This window comes from Engystomops pustulosus, unplaced genomic scaffold, assembly GCF_040894005.1.
Source record: "Engystomops pustulosus unplaced genomic scaffold, aEngPut4.maternal MAT_SCAFFOLD_105, whole genome shotgun sequence".
In the NCBI taxonomy this organism is placed as follows: domain Eukaryota; kingdom Metazoa; phylum Chordata; class Amphibia; order Anura; family Leptodactylidae; genus Engystomops; species Engystomops pustulosus.
Window position 1 is genome coordinate 212618 of NW_027284987.1, and position 22034 is coordinate 234651.

Consider the following 22034-nt stretch of genomic DNA (forward strand, 5'->3'; position numbering starts at 1 on the left):
ATAGAAAATAATTAATGATGGAGGGGCATCAGAAAATAATTAATTATGGAGGGGGCATCAGAAATTAATTAATGATGGAGGGGGCATCATAGAAAATAATTAATGATGGAGGGGGCATCATAGAAAATAATTAATGATGGAGGGGCATCATAGAAAATAATGATGGAGGGGTCATCATAGAAAATAATTAATGATGGAGGGGGCATCATAGAAAATAATTAATGAAGGAGTGGCATCATAGAAAATAATGATGGAGGGGTCATCATAGAAAATAATTAATGATGGAGGGGCATCATAGAAAATAATTAATGATGGAGGGGCATCATAGAAAATAATTAATGATGGAGGGGGCATCATAGAAAAAAATTAATGATGGAGGGGGCATCATAGAAAATAATTAATGATGGAGGGGGCATCAGAAAATAATTAATGATGGAGGGGGCATCGTAGAAAATAATTAATGATGGAGGGGCATCATAGAAAATAATTAATGATGGAGGGGCATCATAGAAAATAATTAATGATGGAGGGGGCATCATAAAAAAAATTAATGATGGAGGGGGCATCATAGAAAATAATTAATGATAGGGGGGCATCAGAAAATAATTAATTATGGAGGGGGCATCAGAAATTAATTAATGATGGAGGGGGCATCATAGAAAATAATTAATGATGGAGGGGGCATCATAGAAAATAATTAATGATGGAGGGGCATCATAGAAAATAATGATGGAGGGGTCATCATAGAAAATAATTAATGATGGAGGGGGCATCATAGAAAATAATTAATGATGGAGTGGCATCATAGAAAATAATGATGGAGGGGTCATCATAGAAAATAATTAATGATGGAGGGGGCATCATAGAAAATAATTAATGATGGAGGGGCATCATAGAAAATAATTAATGATGGAGGGGGAATCAGAAAATAATTAATGATGGAGGGGCATCATAGAAAATAATTAATGATGGAGGGGCATCATGGAAAATAATTAATATTGGATGGGCATAATAGAAAATAATTAATGATGGAGGGGGCATCTTAGAAAATAATTAATGATGGAGGAGGCATCATAGAAAATAATTAATGATGGAGGGGCATCATAGAAAATAATTAATGATGGAGGGGCATCATAGAAAATAATTAATGATGGAGGGGGCATCAGAAAATAATTAATGATGGAGGGGGCATCATAGAAATTAATTAATGATGGAGGGGGCATCATAGAAAATAATTAATGATGGAGGGGGCATCAGAAAATAATTAATGATGGAGGGGGCATCGTAGAAAATAATTAATGATGGAGGGGCATCATAGAAAATAATTAATAATGGAGGGGCATCATAGAAAATAATTAATGATGGAGGGGGCATCATAGAAAATAAGTAATGATGGAGGGGGCATCTTAGAAAATAATTAATGATGGAGGGGCATCATAGAAAATAATTAATGATGGAGGGGCATCATAGAAAATAATAAATGATGGAGGGGCATCATAGAAAATAATTAATAAAGGAGGGGGCATCTTAGAAAATAATTAATGATGGAGGGGGCATCAGAAAATAATTAATGATGGAGGGGCATCATAGAAAATAATTAATGATGGAGGGGGCATCATAGAAAATAATTAATGATGGAGGGGCATCATAGAAAATAATTGATGATGGAGGGGGAATCAGAAAATAATTAATGATGGAGGGGCATCATAGAAAATAATTAATGATGGAGGGGCATCATAGAAAATAATTAATATTGGATGGGCATCATAGAAAATAATTAATGATGGAGGGGGCATCTTAGAAAATAATTAATGATGGAGGGGGCATCATAGAAAATAAGTAATGATGGAGGGGGCATCTTAGAAAATAATTAATGATGGAGGGGCATCATATAAAATAATTAATGATGGAGGGGCATCATAGAAAATTATAAATGATGGAGGGGCATCCTAGAAAATAATTAATAAAGGAGGGGGCATCTTAGAAAATAATTAATGATGGAGGGGGCATCAGAAAATAATTAATGATGGAGGGGCATCATAGAAAATAATTGATGATGGAGGGGGCATCATAGAAAATAATTAATGATGGAGGGGGCATCATAGAAAATAATTAATGATGGAGGGGGCATTATAGAAAATAATTAATGATGGAGGGGCATCATAGAAAATAATAAATGATGGAGGGGCATCATAGAAAATAATTAATGATGGAGGGGGCATCATAGAAAATAGTTAATGATGGAGGGGGCATCATAGAAAATAATTAATGATGGAGGAGGCATCATAGAAAATAGTTAATGATGGAGGGGGCATCATAGAAAATAATTAATGATGGAGGAGGCATCATAGAAAATAATTAATGATGGAGGGGGCATCAGAAAATAATTAATGATGGAGGGGGCATCATAGAAATTAATTAATGATGGAGGGGGCATCATAGAAAATAATTAATGATGGAGGGGGCATCAGAAAATAATTAATGATGGAGGGGGCATCGTAGAAAATAATTAATGATGGAGGGGCATCATAGAAAATAATTAATGATGGAGGGGCATCATAGAAAATAATTAATGATGGAGGGGGCATCATAAAAAAAATTAATGATGGAAGGGGCATCATAGAAAATAATTAATGATGGAGGGGCATCATAGAAAATAATTAATGATGGAGGAGGCATCATAGAAAATAGTTAATGATGGAGGGGGCATCGTAGAAAATAATTAATGATGGAGGGGCATCATAGAAAATAATTAATGATGGAGGGGCATCATAGAAAATAATTAATGATGGAGGGGGCATCATAAAAAAAATTAATGATGGAAGGGGCATCATAGAAAATAATTAATGATGGAGGGGCATCATAGAAAATAATTAATGATGGAGGAGGCATCATAGAAAATAGTTAATGATGGAGGGGGCATCATAGAAAATAATTAATGATGGAGGAGGCATCATAGAAAATAATTAATGATGGAGGGGCATCATAGAAAATAATTAATGATGGAGGGGCATCATAGAAAATATTTAATGATGGAGGGGGCATCATAGAAAAAAATTAATGATGGAGGGGGCATCATAGAAAATAATTAATGATGGAGGGGGCATCAGAAAATAATTAATGATGGAGGGGGCATCATAGAAAATAATTAATGATGGAGGGGGCATCATAGAAAATAATTAATGATGGAGGGGGCATCATAGAAAATAATGATGGAGGGGTCATCATAGAAAATAATTAATGATGGAGGGGGCATCATAGAAAATAATTAATGATGGAGTGGCATCATAGAAAATAATGATGGAGGGGTCATCATAGAAAATAATTAATGATGGAGGGGGCATCATAGAAAATAATTAATGATGGAGGGGCATCATAGAAAATAATTAATGATGGAGGGGGAATCAGAAAATAATTAATGATGGAGGGGCATCATAGAAAATAATTAATGATGGAGGGGCATCATGGAAAATAATTAATATTGGATGGGCATCATAGAAAATAATTAATGATGGAGGGGGCATCTTAGAAAATAATTAATGATGGAGGGGGCATCATAGAAAATAAGTAATGATGGAGGGGGCATCTTAGAAAATAATTAATGATGGAGGGGCATCATAGAAAATAATTAATGATGGAGTGGCATCATAGAAAATAATAAATGATGGAGGGGCATCATAGAAAATAATTAATAAAGGAGGGGGCATCTTAGAAAATAATTAATGATGGAGGGGGCATCAGAAAATAATTAATGATGGAGGGGCATCATAGAAAATAATTAATGATGGAGGGGGCATCATAGAAAATAATTAATGATGGAGGGGGCATCATAGAAAATAATTAATGATGGAGGGGCATCATAGAAAATAATTAATGATGGAGGGGCATCATAGAAAATAATTAATGATGGAGGGGGCATCATAGAAAATAATGATGGAGGGGGCATCATAGAAAATAATTAATGATGGAGGGGGCATCATAGAAAATAATTAATGATGGAGGGGCATCATAGAAAATAATTAATGATGGAGGGGGCATCATAGAAAATAATTAATGATGGAGGGGGCATCATAGAAAATAATTAATGATGGAGGGGCATCATAGAAAATAATTAATGATGGAGGGGGCATCATAGAAAATAATTAATGATGGAGGAGGCATCATAGAAAATAATTAATGATGGAGGGGGCATCATACAATAATTAATGATGGAGGGGGCATCATAGAAAATAATTAATGATGGAGGGGGCATCATAGAAAATAATTAATGATGGAGGAGGCATCATAGAAAATAATTAATGATGGAGGAGGCATCATAGAAAATAATTAATGATGGAGGGGCATCATAGAAAATAATTAATGATGGAGGGGGCATCATAGAAAATAATTAATGATGGAGGGGGCATCAGAAAATAATTAATGATGGAGGGGCATCATAGAAATTAATTAATGATGGAGGGGGCATCATAGAAAATAATTAATGATGGAGGGGGCATCGTAGAAAATAATTAATGATGGAGGGGGCATCGTAGAAAATAATTAATGATGGAGGGGCATCATAGAAAATAATTTATGATGGAGGGGCATCATAGAAAATAATTAATGATGGAGGGGGCATCATAGAAAAAAATTAATGATGGAGGGGGCATCATAGAAAATAATTAATGATGGAGGGGGCATCAGACAATAATTAATGATGGAGGGGGCATCATAGAAAATAATTAATGATGGAGGGGGCATCGTAGAAAATAATTAATGATGGAGGGGCATCATAGAAAATAATTTATGATGGAGGGGCATCATAGAAAATAATTAATGATGGAGGGGGCATCATAGAAAAAAATTAATGATGGAGGGGGCATCATAGAAAATAATTAATGATGGAGGGGGCATCAGACAATAATTAATGATGGAGGGGGCATCATAGAAAATAATTTATGATGGAGGGGCATCATAGAAAATAATTAATGATGGAGGGGGCATCATAGAAAATAATTAATGATGGAGGGGCATCATAGAAAATAATTAATGATGGAGGGGGCATCATAGAAAATAATGATGGAGGGGGCATCATAGAAAATAATTAATGATGGAGGAGGCATCATAGAAACTAATTAATGATGGAGGGGCATCATAGAAAATAATTAATGATGGAGGGGGCATCATAGAAAATAATTAATGATGGAGGGGCATCATAGAAAATAATTATTGATGGAGGGGGCATCGTAGAAAATAATTAATGATGGAGGGGCATCATAGAAAATAGATACTGATGGAGGGGGCATCATAGAAAATAATTAATGATGGAGGGGCATCATAGAAAATAATTAATGATGGAGGGGGCATCATAGAAAATAGTTAATGATGGAGGGGGCATCATAGAAAATAATTAATGATGGAGGAGGCATCATAGAAAATAGTTAATGATGGAGGGGGCATCATAGAAAATAATTAATGATGGAGGAGGCATCATAGAAAATAATTAATGATGGAGGGGCATCATAGAAAATAATTAATGATGGAGGGGCATCATAGAAAATAATTAATGATGGAGGGGGCATCATAGAAAAAAATTAATGATGGAGGGGGCATCATAGAAAATAATTAATGATGGAGGGGGCATCAGAAAATAATTAATGATGGAGGGGGCATCATAGAAAATAATTAATGATGGAGGGGGCATCATAGAAAATAATTAATGATGGAGGGGGCATCAGAAAATAATTAATGATGGAGGGGGCATCGTAGAAAATAATTAATGATGGAGGGGCATCATAGAAAATAATTAATGATGGAGGGGGCATCATAAAAAAAATTAATGATGGAGGGGGCATCATAGAAAATAATTAATGATGGAGGGGCATCATAGAAAATAATTAATGATGGAGGAGGCATCATAGAAAATAATTAATGATGGAGGGTGCATCAGAAAATAATTAATGATAGGGGGGCATCAGAAAATAATTAATTATGGAGGGGGCATCAGAAATTAATTAATGATGGAGGGGGCATCATAGAAAATAATTAATGATGGAGGGGGCATCATAGAAAATAATTAATGATGGAGGGGCATCATAGAAAATAATGATGGAGGGGTCATCATAGAAAATAATTAATGATGGAGGGGGCATCATAGAAAATAATTAATGATGGAGTGGCATCATAGAAAATAATGATGGAGGGGTCATCATAGAAAATAATTAATGATGGAGGGGGCATCATAGAAAATAATTAATGATGGAGGGGCATCATAGAAAATAATTAATGATGGAGGGGGAATCAGAAAATAATTAATGATGGAGGGTGCATCATAGAAAATAATTAATGATGGAGGGGCATCATGGAAAATAATTAATATTGGATGGGCATCATAGAAAATAATTAATGATGGAGGGGGCATCTTAGAAAATAATTAATGATGGAGGGGGCATCATAGAAAATAAGTAATGATGGAGGGGGCATCTTAGAAAATAATTAATGATGGAGGGGCATCATAGAAAATAATTAATGATGGAGTGGCATCATAGAAAATAATAAATGATGGAGGGGCATCATAGAAAATAATTAATAAAGGAGGGGGCATCTTAGAAAATAATTAATGATGGAGGGGGCATCAGAAAATAATTAATGATGGAGGGGCATCATAGAAAATAATTAATGATGGAGGGGGCATCATAGAAAATAATTAATGATGGAGGGGGCATCATAGAAAATAATTAATGATGGAGGGGGCATCATAGAAAATAATTAATGATGGAGGGGGCATCATAGAAAATAATTAATGATGGAGGGGCATCATAGAAAATAATTAATGATGGAGGGGGCATCATAGAAAATAATGATGGAGGGGGCATCATAGAAAATAATTAATGATGGAGGGGGCATCATAGAAAATAATTAATGATGGAGGGGCATCATAGAAAATAATTAATGATGGAGGGGGCATCATAGAAAATAATTAATGATGGAGGGGGCATCATAGAAAATAATTAATGATGGAGGGGCATCATAGAAAATAATTAATGATGGAGGGGGCATCATAGAAAATAATTAATGATGGAGGAGGCATCATAGAAAATAATTAATGATGGAGGGGGCATCAGACAATAATTAATGATGGAGGAGGCATCATAGAAAATAATTAATAATGGAGGGGGCATCGTAGAAAATAATTAATGATGGAGGGGCATCATAGAAATTAATTAATGATGGAGGTGGCATCATAGAAAATAATGGTGGAGGGTGCATCAGAAAATAATTAATGATAGGGGAGCATCAGAAAATAATTAATTATGGAGGGGGCATCAGAAATTAATTATTGATGGAGGGGGCATCATAGAAAATAATTAATGATGGAGGGGGCATCAGACAATAATTAATGATGGAGGGGCATCATAGAAAATAATTAATGATGGAGGGGCATCCTATAAAATAATTAATGATGGAGGGGCATCATAGAAAATAATTAATGATGGAGGGGGCATCATAGAAAATAATTAATGATGGAGGGGGCATCATAGAAAATAATTAATGATGGAGGGGGCATCAGAAAATAATTAATGATGGAGGGGGCATCAGAAAATAATTAATGATGGAGGGGGCATCATAGAAAATAATTAATGATGGAGGGGGCATCATAGAAAATAATTAATGATGGAGGGGCATCATAGAAAATAATTAATGATGGAGGGGCATCATATAAAATAATTAATGATGAAGGGGGCATCATAGAAAATAATTAATGATGGAGGGGGCATCATAGAAAATAATTAATGATGGAGCGGGCATCATAGAAAATAATTAATGATGGAGGGGGCATCATAGAAAATAATTATTGATGGAGGGGGCATCAGAAAAGAATTAATGATGGAGGGGCATCATAGAAAATAATTAATGATGGAGCGGGCATCATAGCAATAATTAATGATGGAGGGGGCATCAGAAAATAATTAATGATGGGGTGGCATCATAGAAAATAATTAATGATGGAGGGGGCATCAGAAAATAATTAATGATGGAGGGGCATCATAGAAAATAATTAATGATGGAGGGGGCATCAGAAAATAATTAATGATGGAGGGGCATCATAGAAAATAATTAATGATGGAGGGGGCATCATAGAAAATAATTAATGATGGAGGGGGCATCATAGAAAATAATTAACGATGGAGGGGGCATCATAGAAAATAATTAATGATGGAGGGGGCATCATAGAAAATAATTAATGATGGAGGGGCATCATAGAAAATAATTAATGATGGAGCGGGCATCATAGCAATAATTAATGATGGAGGGGGCATCAGAAAATAATTAATGATGGAGGGGCATCATAGAAAATAATTAATGATGGAGGGGGCATCAGAAAATAATTAATGATGGAGGGGCATCATAGAAAATAATTAATGATGGAGGGGCTTCATAGAAAATAATTAATGATGGAGGGGCATCATAGAAAATAATTAATGATGGAGGGGGCATCAGACAATAATTAATGATGGAGGGGCATCATAGAAAATAATTAATTATGGAGGGGCATCAGAAAATAATTAATGATGGAGGGGCATCATAGAAAATAATTAATGATGGAGGGGCATCATAGAAAATAATTACTGATGGAGGGGGCATCATAGAAAATAATTAATGATGGAGGGGGCATCATAGAAAATAATTAATGATGGAGGGGCATCATAGAAAATAATTAATGATGGAGGGGGCATCATAGAAAATAAGTAATGATGGAGGGGGCATCTTAGAAAATAATTAATGATGGAGGGGCATCATAGAAAATAATTAATGATGGAGGGGGCATCATAGAAAATAATTAATGATGGAGGGGGCATCAGAAAATAATTAATGATGGAGGGGCATCATAGAAAATAATTAATGATGGAGGGGGCATCAGAAAATAATTAATGATGGAGGGGCATCATAGAAAATAATTAATGATGGAGGGGGCATCATAGAAAATAATTAATGATGGAGGGGCATCATAGAAAATAATTAATGATGGAGGGGGCATCATAGAAAATAATTAATGATGGAGGGGGCATCAGAAAATAATTAATGATGGAGGGGGCATCTTAGAAAATAATTAATGATGGAGGGGGCATCATAGAAAATAAGTAATGATGGAGGGGGCATCTTAGAAAATAATTAATGATGGAGGGGCATCATAGAAAATAATTAATGATGGAGGGGGCATCATAGAAAATAATTAATGATGGAGGGGGCATCAGAAAATAATTAATGATGGAGGGGCATCATAGAAAATAATTAATGATGGAGGGGGCATCATAGAAAATAATTAATGATGGAGGGGGCATCAGAAAATATTTAATGATGGAGGGGGCATCGTAGAAAATAATTAATGATGGAGGGGCATCATAGAAATTAATTAATGATGGAGGGGGCATCATAGAAAATAATGGTGGAGGGTGCATCAGAAAATAATTAATGATAGGGGAGCATCAGAAAATAATTAATTATGGGGAGGGCATCAGAAATTAATTATTGATGGAGGGGGCATCATAGAAAATAATTAATGATGGAGGGGCATCATAGAAAATAATTAATGATGGAGGGGGCATCAGACAATAATTAATGATGGAGGGGCATCATAGAAAATAATTAATGATGGAGGGGGCATCATAGAAAATAATTAATGATGGAGGGGGCATCAGAAAATAATTAATGATGGAGGGGGCATCAGAAAATAATTAATGATGGAGGAGGCATCATAGAAAATAATTAATGATGGAGGGGGCATCATAGAAAACAATTAATGATGGAGGGGCATCATAGAAAATAATTACTGATGGAGGGGGCATCATAGAAAATAATTAATGATGGAGGGGCATCATAGAAAATAATTAATGATGGAGGGGCATCATATAAAATAATTAATGATGAAGGGGGCATCATAGAAAATAATTAATGATGGAGGGGGCATCATAGAAAATAATTAATGATGGAGCGGGCATCATAGAAAATAATTAATGATGGAGGGGGCATCATAGAAAATAATTATTGATGGAGGGGGCATCAAAAAAGAATTAATGATGGAGGGGCATCATAGAAAATAATTAATGATGGAGCGGGCATCATAGCAATAATTAATGATGGAGGGGGCATCAGAAAATAATTAATGATGGAGTGGCATCATAGAAAATAATTAATGATGGAGGGGGCATCAGAAAATAATTAATGATGGAGGGGCATCATAGAAAATAATTAATGATGGAGGGGGCATCAGAAAATAATTAATGATGGAGGGGCATCATAGAAAATAATTAATGATGGAGGGGGCATCATAGAAAATAATTAATGATGGAGGGGGCATCATAGAAAATAATTAACGATGGAGGGGGCATCATAGAAAATAATTAATGATGGAGGGGGCATCATAGAAAATAATTAATGATGGAGGGGCATCATAGAAAATAATTAATGATGGAGGGGGCATCATAGAAAATAATTAATGATGGAGCGGGCATCATAGAAAATAATTAATGATGGAGGGGGCATCATAGAAAATAATTATTGATGGTGGGGGTATCAAAAAAGAATTAATGATGGAGGGGCATCATAGAAAATAATTAATGATGGAGCGGGCATCATAGCAATAATTAATGATGGAGGGGGCATCAGAAAATAATTAATGATGGAGTGGCATCATAGAAAATAATTAATGATGGAGGGGGCATCAGAAAATAATTAATGATGGAGGGGCATCATAGAAAATAATTAATGATGGAGGGGGCATCAGAAAATAATTAATGATGGAGGGGCATCATAGAAAATAATTAATGATGGAGGGGGCATCATAGAAAATAATTAATGATGGAGGGGGCATCATAGAAAATAATTAACGATGGAGGGGGCATCATAGAAAATAATTAATGATGGAGGGGGCATCATAGAAAATAATTAATGATGGAGGGGCATCATAGAAAATAATTAATGATGGAGCGGGCATCATAGCAATAATTAATGATGGAGGGGGCATCAGAAAATAATTAATGATGGAGGGGCATCATAGAAAATAATTAATGATGGAGGGGGCATCAGAAAATAATTAATGATGGAGGGGCATCATAGAAAATAATTAATGATGGAGGGGCTTCATAGAAAATAATTAATGATGGAGGGGCATCATAGAAAATAATTAATGATGGAGGGGGCATCAGACAATAATTAATGATGGAGGGGCATCATAGAAAATAATTAATTATGGAGGGGCATCAGAAAATAATTAATGATGGAGGGGCATCCTATAAAATAATTAATGATGGAGGGGCATCATAGAAAATAATTAATGATGGAGGGGGCATCATAGAAAATAATTAATGATGGAGGGGGCATCATAGAAAATAATTAATGATGGAGGGGGCATCAGAAAATAATTAATGATGGAGGGGGCATCAGAAAATAATTAATGATGGAGGGGGCATCATAGAAAATAATTAATGATGGAGGGGGCATCATAGAAAATAATTAATGATGGAGGGGCATCATAGAAAATAATTACTGATGGAGGGGGCATCATAGAAAATAATTAATGATGGAGGGGCATCATAGAAAATAATTAATGATGGAGGGGCATCATATAAAATAATTAATGATGGAGGGGGCATCATAGAAAATAATTAATGATGGAGGGGGCATCATAGAAAATAATGATGGAGGGGGCATCATAGAAAATAATTAATGATGGAGGAGGCATCATAGAAACTAATTAATGATGGAGGGGCATCATAGAAAATAATTAATGATGGAGGGGGCATCATAGAAAATAATTAATGATGGAGGGGCATCATAGAAAATAATTATTGATGGAGGGGGCATCGTAGAAAATAATTAATGATGGAGGGGCATCATAGAAAATAGATACTGATGGAGGGGGCATCATAGAAAATAATTAATGATGGAGGGGCATCATAGAAAATAATTAATGATGGAGGGGGCATCATAGAAAATAGTTAATGATGGAGGGGGCATCATAGAAAATAATTAATGATGGAGGAGGCATCATAGAAAATAGTTAATGATGGAGGGGGCATCATAGAAAATAATTAATGATGGAGGAGGCATCATAGAAAATAATTAATGATGGAGGGGCATCATAGAAAATAATTAATGATGGAGGGGCATCATAGAAAATAATTAATGATGGAGGGGGCATCATAGAAAAAAATTAATGATGGAGGGGGCATCATAGAAAATAATTAATGATGGAGGGGGCATCAGAAAATAATTAATGATGGAGGGGGCATCATAGAAAATAATTAATGATGGAGGGGGCATCATAGAAAATAATTAATGATGGAGGGGGCATCAGAAAATAATTAATGATGGAGGGGGCATCGTAGAAAATAATTAATGATGGAGGGGCATCATAGAAAATAATTAATGATGGAGGGGGCATCATAAAAAAAATTAATGATGGAGGGGGCATCATAGAAAATAATTAATGATGGAGGGGCATCATAGAAAATAATTAATGATGGAGGAGGCATCATAGAAAATAATTAATGATGGAGGGTGCATCAGAAAATAATTAATGATAGGGGGGCATCAGAAAATAATTAATTATGGAGGGGGCATCAGAAATTAATTAATGATGGAGGGGGCATCATAGAAAATAATTAATGATGGAGGGGGCATCATAGAAAATAATTAATGATGGAGGGGCATCATAGAAAATAATGATGGAGGGGTCATCATAGAAAATAATTAATGATGGAGGGGGCATCATAGAAAATAATTAATGATGGAGTGGCATCATAGAAAATAATGATGGAGGGGTCATCATAGAAAATAATTAATGATGGAGGGGGCATCATAGAAAATAATTAATGATGGAGGGGCATCATAGAAAATAATTAATGATGGAGGGGGAATCAGAAAATAATTAATGATGGAGGGTGCATCATAGAAAATAATTAATGATGGAGGGGCATCATGGAAAATAATTAATATTGGATGGGCATCATAGAAAATAATTAATGATGGAGGGGGCATCTTAGAAAATAATTAATGATGGAGGGGGCATCATAGAAAATAAGTAATGATGGAGGGGGCATCTTAGAAAATAATTAATGATGGAGGGGCATCATAGAAAATAATTAATGATGGAGTGGCATCATAGAAAATAATAAATGATGGAGGGGCATCATAGAAAATAATTAATAAAGGAGGGGGCATCTTAGAAAATAATTAATGATGGAGGGGGCATCAGAAAATAATTAATGATGGAGGGGCATCATAGAAAATAATTAATGATGGAGGGGGCATCATAGAAAATAATTAATGATGGAGGGGGCATCATAGAAAATAATTAATGATGGAGGGGGCATCATAGAAAATAATTAATGATGGAGGGGGCATCATAGAAAATAATTAATGATGGAGGGGCATCATAGAAAATAATTAATGATGGAGGGGGCATCATAGAAAATAATGATGGAGGGGGCATCATAGAAAATAATTAATGATGGAGGGGGCATCATAGAAAATAATTAATGATGGAGGGGCATCATAGAAAATAATTAATGATGGAGGGGGCATCATAGAAAATAATTAATGATGGAGGGGGCATCATAGAAAATAATTAATGATGGAGGGGCATCATAGAAAATAATTAATGATGGAGGGGGCATCATAGAAAATAATTAATGATGGAGGAGGCATCATAGAAAATAATTAATGATGGAGGGGGCATCAGACAATAATTAATGATGGAGGAGGCATCATAGAAAATAATTAATAATGGAGGGGGCATCGTAGAAAATAATTAATGATGGAGGGGCATCATAGAAATTAATTAATGATGGAGGTGGCATCATAGAAAATAATGGTGGAGGGTGCATCAGAAAATAATTAATGATAGGGGAGCATCAGAAAATAATTAATTATGGAGGGGGCATCAGAAATTAATTATTGATGGAGGGGGCATCATAGAAAATAATTAATGATGGAGGGGGCATCAGACAATAATTAATGATGGAGGGGCATCATAGAAAATAATTAATGATGGAGGGGCATCCTATAAAATAATTAATGATGGAGGGGCATCATAGAAAATAATTAATGATGGAGGGGGCATCATAGAAAATAATTAATGATGGAGGGGGCATCATAGAAAATAATTAATGATGGAGGGGGCATCAGAAAATAATTAATGATGGAGGGGGCATCAGAAAATAATTAATGATGGAGGGGGCATCATAGAAAATAATTAATGATGGAGGGGGCATCATAGAAAATAATTAATGATGGAGGGGCATCATAGAAAATAATTAATGATGGAGGGGCATCATATAAAATAATTAATGATGAAGGGGGCATCATAGAAAATAATTAATGATGGAGGGGGCATCATAGAAAATAATTAATGATGGAGCGGGCATCATAGAAAATAATTAATGATGGAGGGGGCATCATAGAAAATAATTATTGATGGAGGGGGCATCAGAAAAGAATTAATGATGGAGGGGCATCATAGAAAATAATTAATGATGGAGCGGGCATCATAGCAATAATTAATGATGGAGGGGGCATCAGAAAATAATTAATGATGGGGTGGCATCATAGAAAATAATTAATGATGGAGGGGGCATCAGAAAATAATTAATGATGGAGGGGCATCATAGAAAATAATTAATGATGGAGGGGGCATCAGAAAATAATTAATGATGGAGGGGCATCATAGAAAATAATTAATGATGGAGGGGGCATCATAGAAAATAATTAATGATGGAGGGGGCATCATAGAAAATAATTAACGATGGAGGGGGCATCATAGAAAATAATTAATGATGGAGGGGGCATCATAGAAAATAATTAATGATGGAGGGGCATCATAGAAAATAATTAATGATGGAGCGGGCATCATAGCAATAATTAATGATGGAGGGGGCATCAGAAAATAATTAATGATGGAGGGGCATCATAGAAAATAATTAATGATGGAGGGGGCATCAGAAAATAATTAATGATGGAGGGGCATCATAGAAAATAATTAATGATGGAGGGGCTTCATAGAAAATAATTAATGATGGAGGGGCATCATAGAAAATAATTAATGATGGAGGGGGCATCAGACAATAATTAATGATGGAGGGGCATCATAGAAAATAATTAATTATGGAGGGGCATCAGAAAATAATTAATGATGGAGGGGCATCATAGAAAATAATTAATGATGGAGGGGCATCATAGAAAATAATTACTGATGGAGGGGGCATCATAGAAAATAATTAATGATGGAGGGGGCATCATAGAAAATAATTAATGATGGAGGGGCATCATAGAAAATAATTAATGATGGAGGGGGCATCATAGAAAATAAGTAATGATGGAGGGGGCATCTTAGAAAATAATTAATGATGGAGGGGCATCATAGAAAATAATTAATGATGGAGGGGGCATCATAGAAAATAATTAATGATGGAGGGGGCATCAGAAAATAATTAATGATGGAGGGGCATCATAGAAAATAATTAATGATGGAGGGGGCATCATAGAAAATAATTAATGATGGAGGGGCATCATAGAAAATAATTAATGATGGAGGGGGCATCATAGAAAATAATTAATGATGGAGGGGGCATCAGAAAATAATTAATGATGGAGGGGGCATCTTAGAAAATAATTAATGATGGAGGGGGCATCATAGAAAATAAGTAATGATGGAGGGGGCATCTTAGAAAATAATTAATGATGGAGGGGCATCATAGAAAATAATTAATGATGGAGGGGGCATCATAGAAAATAATTAATGATGGAGGGGGCATCAGAAAATAATTAATGATGGAGGGGCATCATAGAAAATAATTAATGATGGAGGGGGCATCATAGAAAATAATTAATGATGGAGGGGGCATCAGAAAATATTTAATGATGGAGGGGGCATCGTAGAAAATAATTAATGATGGAGGGGCATCATAGAAATTAATTAATGATGGAGGGGGCATCATAGAAAATAATGGTGGAGGGTGCATCAGAAAATAATTAATGATAGGGGAGCATCAGAAAATAATTAATTATGGGGAGGGCATCAGAAATTAATTATTGATGGAGGGGGCATCATAGAAAATAATTAATGATGGAGGGGCATCATAGAAAATAATTAATGATGGAGGGGGCATCAGACAATAATTAATGATGGAGGGGCATCATAGAAAATAATTAATGATGGAGGGGGCATCATAGAAAATAATTAATGATGGAGGGGGCATCAGAAAATAATTAATGATGGAGGGGGCATCAGAAAATAATTAATGATGGAGGAGGCATCATAGAAAATAATTAATGATGGAGGGGGCATCATAGAAAACAATTAATGATGGAGGGGCATCATAGAAAATAATTACTGATGGAGGGGGCATCATAGAAAATAATTAATGATGGAGGGGCATCATAGAAAATAATTAATGATGGAGGGGCATCATATAAAATAATTAATGATGAAGGGGGCATCATAGAAAATAATTAATGATGGAGGGGGCATCATAGAAAATAATTAATGATGGAGCGGGCATCATAGAAAATAATTAATGATGGAGGGGGCATCATAGAAAATAATTATTGATGGAGGGGGCATCAAAAAAGAATTAATGATGGAGGGGCATCATAGAAAATAATTAATGATGGAGCGGGCATCATAGCAATAATTAATGATGGAGGGGGCATCAGAAAATAATTAATGATGGAGTGGCATCATAGAAAATAATTAATGATGGAGGGGGCATCAGAAAATAATTAATGATGGAGGGGCATCATAGAAAATAATTAATGATGGAGGGGGCATCAGAAAATAATTAATGATGGAGGGGCATCATAGAAAATAATTAATGATGGAGGGGGCATCATAGAAAATAATTAATGATGGAGGGGGCATCATAGAAAATAATTAACGATGGAGGGGGCATCATAGAAAATAATTAATGATGGAGGGGGCATCATAGAAAATAATTAATGATGGAGGGGCATCATAGAAAATAATTAATGATGGAGGGGGCATCATAGAAAATAATTAATGATGGAGCGGGCATCATAGAAAATAATTAATGATGGAGGGGGCATCATAGAAAATAATTATTGATGGTGGGGGTATCAAAAAAGAATTAATGATGGAGGGGCATCATAGAAAATAATTAATGATGGAGCGGGCATCATAGCAATAATTAATGATGGAGGGGGCATCAGAAAATAATTAATGATGGAGTGGCATCATAGAAAATAATTAATGATGGAGGGGGCATCAGAAAATAATTAATGATGGAGGGGCATCATAGAAAATAATTAATGATGGAGGGGGCATCAGAAAATAATTAATGATGGAGGGGCATCATAGAAAATAATTAATGATGGAGGGGGCATCATAGAAAATAATTAATGATGGAGGGGGCATCATAGAAAATAATTAACGATGGAGGGGGCATCATAGAAAATAATTAATGATGGAGGGGGCATCATAGAAAATAATTAATGATGGAGGGGCATCATAGAAAATAATTAATGATGGCGCGGGCATCATAGCAATAATTAATGATGGAGGGGGCATCAGAAAATAATTAATGATGGAGGGGCATCATAGAAAATAATTAATGATGGAGGGGGCATCAGAAAATAATTAATGATGGAGGGGCATCATAGAAAATAATTAATGATGGAGGGGCTTCATAGAAAATAATTAATGATGGAGGGGCATCATAGAAAATAATTAATGATGGAGGGGGCATCAGACAATAATTAATGATGGAGGGGCATCATAGAAAATAATTAATTATGGAGGGGCATCAGAAAATAATTAATGATGGAGGGGCATCCTATAAAATAATTAATGATGGAGGGGCATCATAGAAAATAATTAATGATGGAGGGGGCATCATAGAAAATAATTAATGATGGAGGGGGCATCATAGAAAATAATTAATGATGGAGGGGGCATCAGAAAATAATTAATGATGGAGGGGGCATCAGAAAATAATTAATGATGGAGGGGGCATCATAGAAAATAATTAATGATGGAGGGGGCATCATAGAAAATAATTAATGATGGAGGGGCATCATAGAAAATAATTACTGATGGAGGGGGCATCATAGAAAATAATTAATGATGGAGGGGCATCATAGAAAATAATTAATGATGGAGGGGCATCATATAAAATAATTAATGATGGAGGGGGCATCATAGAAAATAATTAATGATGGAGGGGGCATCATAGAAAATAATTAATGATGGAGCGGGCATCATAGAAAATAATTAATGATGGAGGGGGCATCATAGAAAATAATTATTGATGGAGGGGGCATCAGAAAATAATTAATGATGGAGGGGCATCATAGAAAATAATTAATGATGGAGGGGCATCATAGAAAATAGTTAATGATGGAGGGGGCATCATAGAAAATAATTAATGATGGAGGGGGCATCATAGAAAATAATTAATGATGGAGGGGCATCATAGAAAATAATTAATGATGGAGGGGGCATCATAGAAAATAATTATTGATGGAGGGGGCATCAGAAAATAATTAATGATGGAGGGGCATCATAGAAAATAATTAATGATGGAGGGGCATCATAGAAAATAGTTAATGATGGAGGGGGCATCATAGAAAATAATTAATGATGGAGGGGGCATCATAGAAAATAATTAATGATGGAGGGGCATCATAGAAAATAATTAATGATGGAGGGGGCATCATAGAAAATAATTAATGATGGAGGGGGCATCAGAAAATAATTAATGATGGAGGGGGCATCAGAAAATAATTAATGATGGAGGGGGCATCAGAAAATAATTAATGATGGAGGGGCATCATAGAAAATAATTAATGATGGAGGGGCATCATAGAAAATAATTAATGATGGAGGGGGCATCAGAAAATAATTAATGATGGAGGGGCATCATAGAAAATAATTAATGATGGAGGGGGCATCATAGAAAATAATTAATGATGGAGGGGGCATCATAGAAAATAATTAACGATGGAGGGGGCATCATAGAAAATAATTAATGATGGAGGGGGCATCATAGAAAATAATTAATGATGGAGGGGCATCATAGAAAATAATTAATGATGGAGCGGGCATCATAGCAATAATTAATGATGGAGGGGGCATCAGAAAATAATTAATGATGGAGGGGCATCATAGAAAATAATTAATGATGGAGGGGGCATCAGAAAATAATTAATGATGGAGGGGCATCATAGAAAATAATTAATGATGGAGGGGCTTCATAGAAAATAATTAATGATGGAGGGGCATCATAGAAAATAATTAATGATGGAGGGGGCATCAGACAATAATTAATGATGGAGGGGCATCATAGAAAATAATTAATGATGGAGGGGCATCCTATAAAATAATTAATGATGGAGGGGCATCATAGAAAATAATTAATGATGGAGGGGGCATCATAGAAAATAATTAATGATGGAGGGGGCATCATAGAAAATAATTAATGATGGAGGGGGCATCAGAAAATAATTAATGATGGAGGGGGCATCAGAAAATAATTAATGATGGAGGGGGCATCATAGAAAATAATTAATGATGGAGGGGGCATCATAGAAAATAATTAATGATGGAGGGGCATCATAGAAAATAATTAATGATGGAGGGGCATCATATAAAATAATTAATGATGAAGGGGGCATCATAGAAAATAATTAATGATGGAGGGGGCATCATAGAAAATAATTAATGATGGAGCGGGCATCATAGAAAATAATTAATGATGGAGGGGGCATCATAGAAAATAATTATTGATGGAGGGGGCATCAGAAAAGAATTAATGATGGAGGGGCATCATAGAAAATAATTAATGATGGAGCGGGCATCATAGCAATAATTAATGATGGAGGGGGCATCAGAAAATAATTAATGATGGGGTGGCATCATAGAAAATAATTAATGATGGAGGGGGCATCAGAAAATAATTAATGATGGAGGGGCATCATAGAAAATAATTAATGATGGAGGGGGCATCAGAAAATAATTAATGATGGAGGGGCATCATAGAAAATAATTAATGATGGAGGGGCATCATAGAAAATAATTAATGATGGAGGGGGCATCATAGAAAATAATTAACGATGGAGGGGGCATCATAGAAAATAATTAATGATGGAGGGGGCATCATAGAAAATAATTAATGATGGAGGGGCATCATAGAAAATAATTAATGATGGAGCGGGCATCATAGCAATAATTAATGATGGAGGGGGCATCAGAAAATAATTAATGATGGAGGGGCATCATAGAAAATAATTAATGATGGAGGGGGCATCAGAAAATAATTAATGATGGAGGGGCATCATAGAAAATAATTAATGATGGAGGGGCTTCATAGAAAATAATTAATGATGGAGGGGCATCATAGAAAATAATTAATGATGGAGGGGGCATCAGACAATAATTAATGATGGAGGGGCATCATAGAAAATAATTAATTATGGAGGGGCATCAGAAAATAATTAATGATGGAGGGGCATCATAGAAAATAATTAATGATGGAGGGGCATCATAGAAAATAATTACTGATGGAGGGGGCATCATAGAAAATAATTAATGATGGAGGGGGCATCATAGAAAATAATTAATGATGGAGGGGCATCATAGAAAATAATTAATGATGGAGGGGGCATCATAGAAAATAAGTAATGATGGAGGGGGCATCTTAGAAAATAATTAATGATGGAGGGGCATCATAGAAAATAATTAATGATGGAGGGGGCATCATAGAAAATAATTAATGATGGAGGGGGCATCAGAAAATAATTAATGATGGAGGGGCATCATAGAAAATAATTAATGATGGAGGGGGCATCATAGAAAATAATTAATGATGGAGGGGCATCATAGAAAATAATTAATGATGGAGGGGGCATCATAGAAAATAATTAATGATGGAGGGGGCATCAGAAAATAATTAATGATGGAGGGGGCATCTTAGAAAATAATTAATGATGGAGGGGGCATCATAGAAAATAAGTAATGATGGAGGGGGCATCTTAGAAAATAATTAATGATGGAGGGGCATCATAGAAAATAATTAATGATGGAGGGGGCATCATAGAAAATAATTAATGATGGAGGGGGCATCAGAAAATAATTAATGATGGAGGGGCATCATAGAAAATAATTAATGATGGAGGGGGCATCATAGAAAATAATTAATGATGGAGGGGGCATCAGAAAATATTTAATGATGGAGGGGGCATCGTAGAAAATAATTAATGATGGAGGGGCATCATAGAAATTAATTAATGATGGAGGGGGCATCATAGAAAATAATGGTGGAGGGTGCATCAGAAAATAATTAATGATAGGGGAGCATCAGAAAATAATTAATTATGGGGAGGGCATCAGAAATTAATTATTGATGGAGGGGGCATCATAGAAAATAATTAATGATGGAGGGGCATCATAGAAAATAATTAATGATGGAGGGGGCATCAGACAATAATTAATGATGGAGGGGCATCATAGAAAATAATTAATGATGGAGGGGGCATCATAGAAAATAATTAATGATGGAGGGGGCATCAGAAAATAATTAATGATGGAGGGGGCATCAGAAAATAATTAATGATGGAGGAGGCATCATAGAAAATAATTAATGATGGAGGGGGCATCATAGAAAACAATTAATGATGGAGGGGCATCATAGAAAATAATTACTGATGGAGGGGGCATCATAGAAAATAATTAATGATGGAGGGGCATCATAGAAAATAATTAATGATGGAGGGGCATCATATAAAATAATTAATGATGAAGGGGGCATCATAGAAAATAATTAATGATGGAGGGGGCATCATAGAAAATAATTAATGATGGAGCGGGCATCATAGAAAATAATTAATGATGGAGGGGGCATCATAGAAAATAATTATTGATGGAGGGGGCATCAAAAAAGAATTAATGATGGAGGGGCATCATAGAAAATAATTAATGATGGAGCGGGCATCATAGCAATAATTAATGATGGAGGGGGCATCAGAAAATAATTAATGAT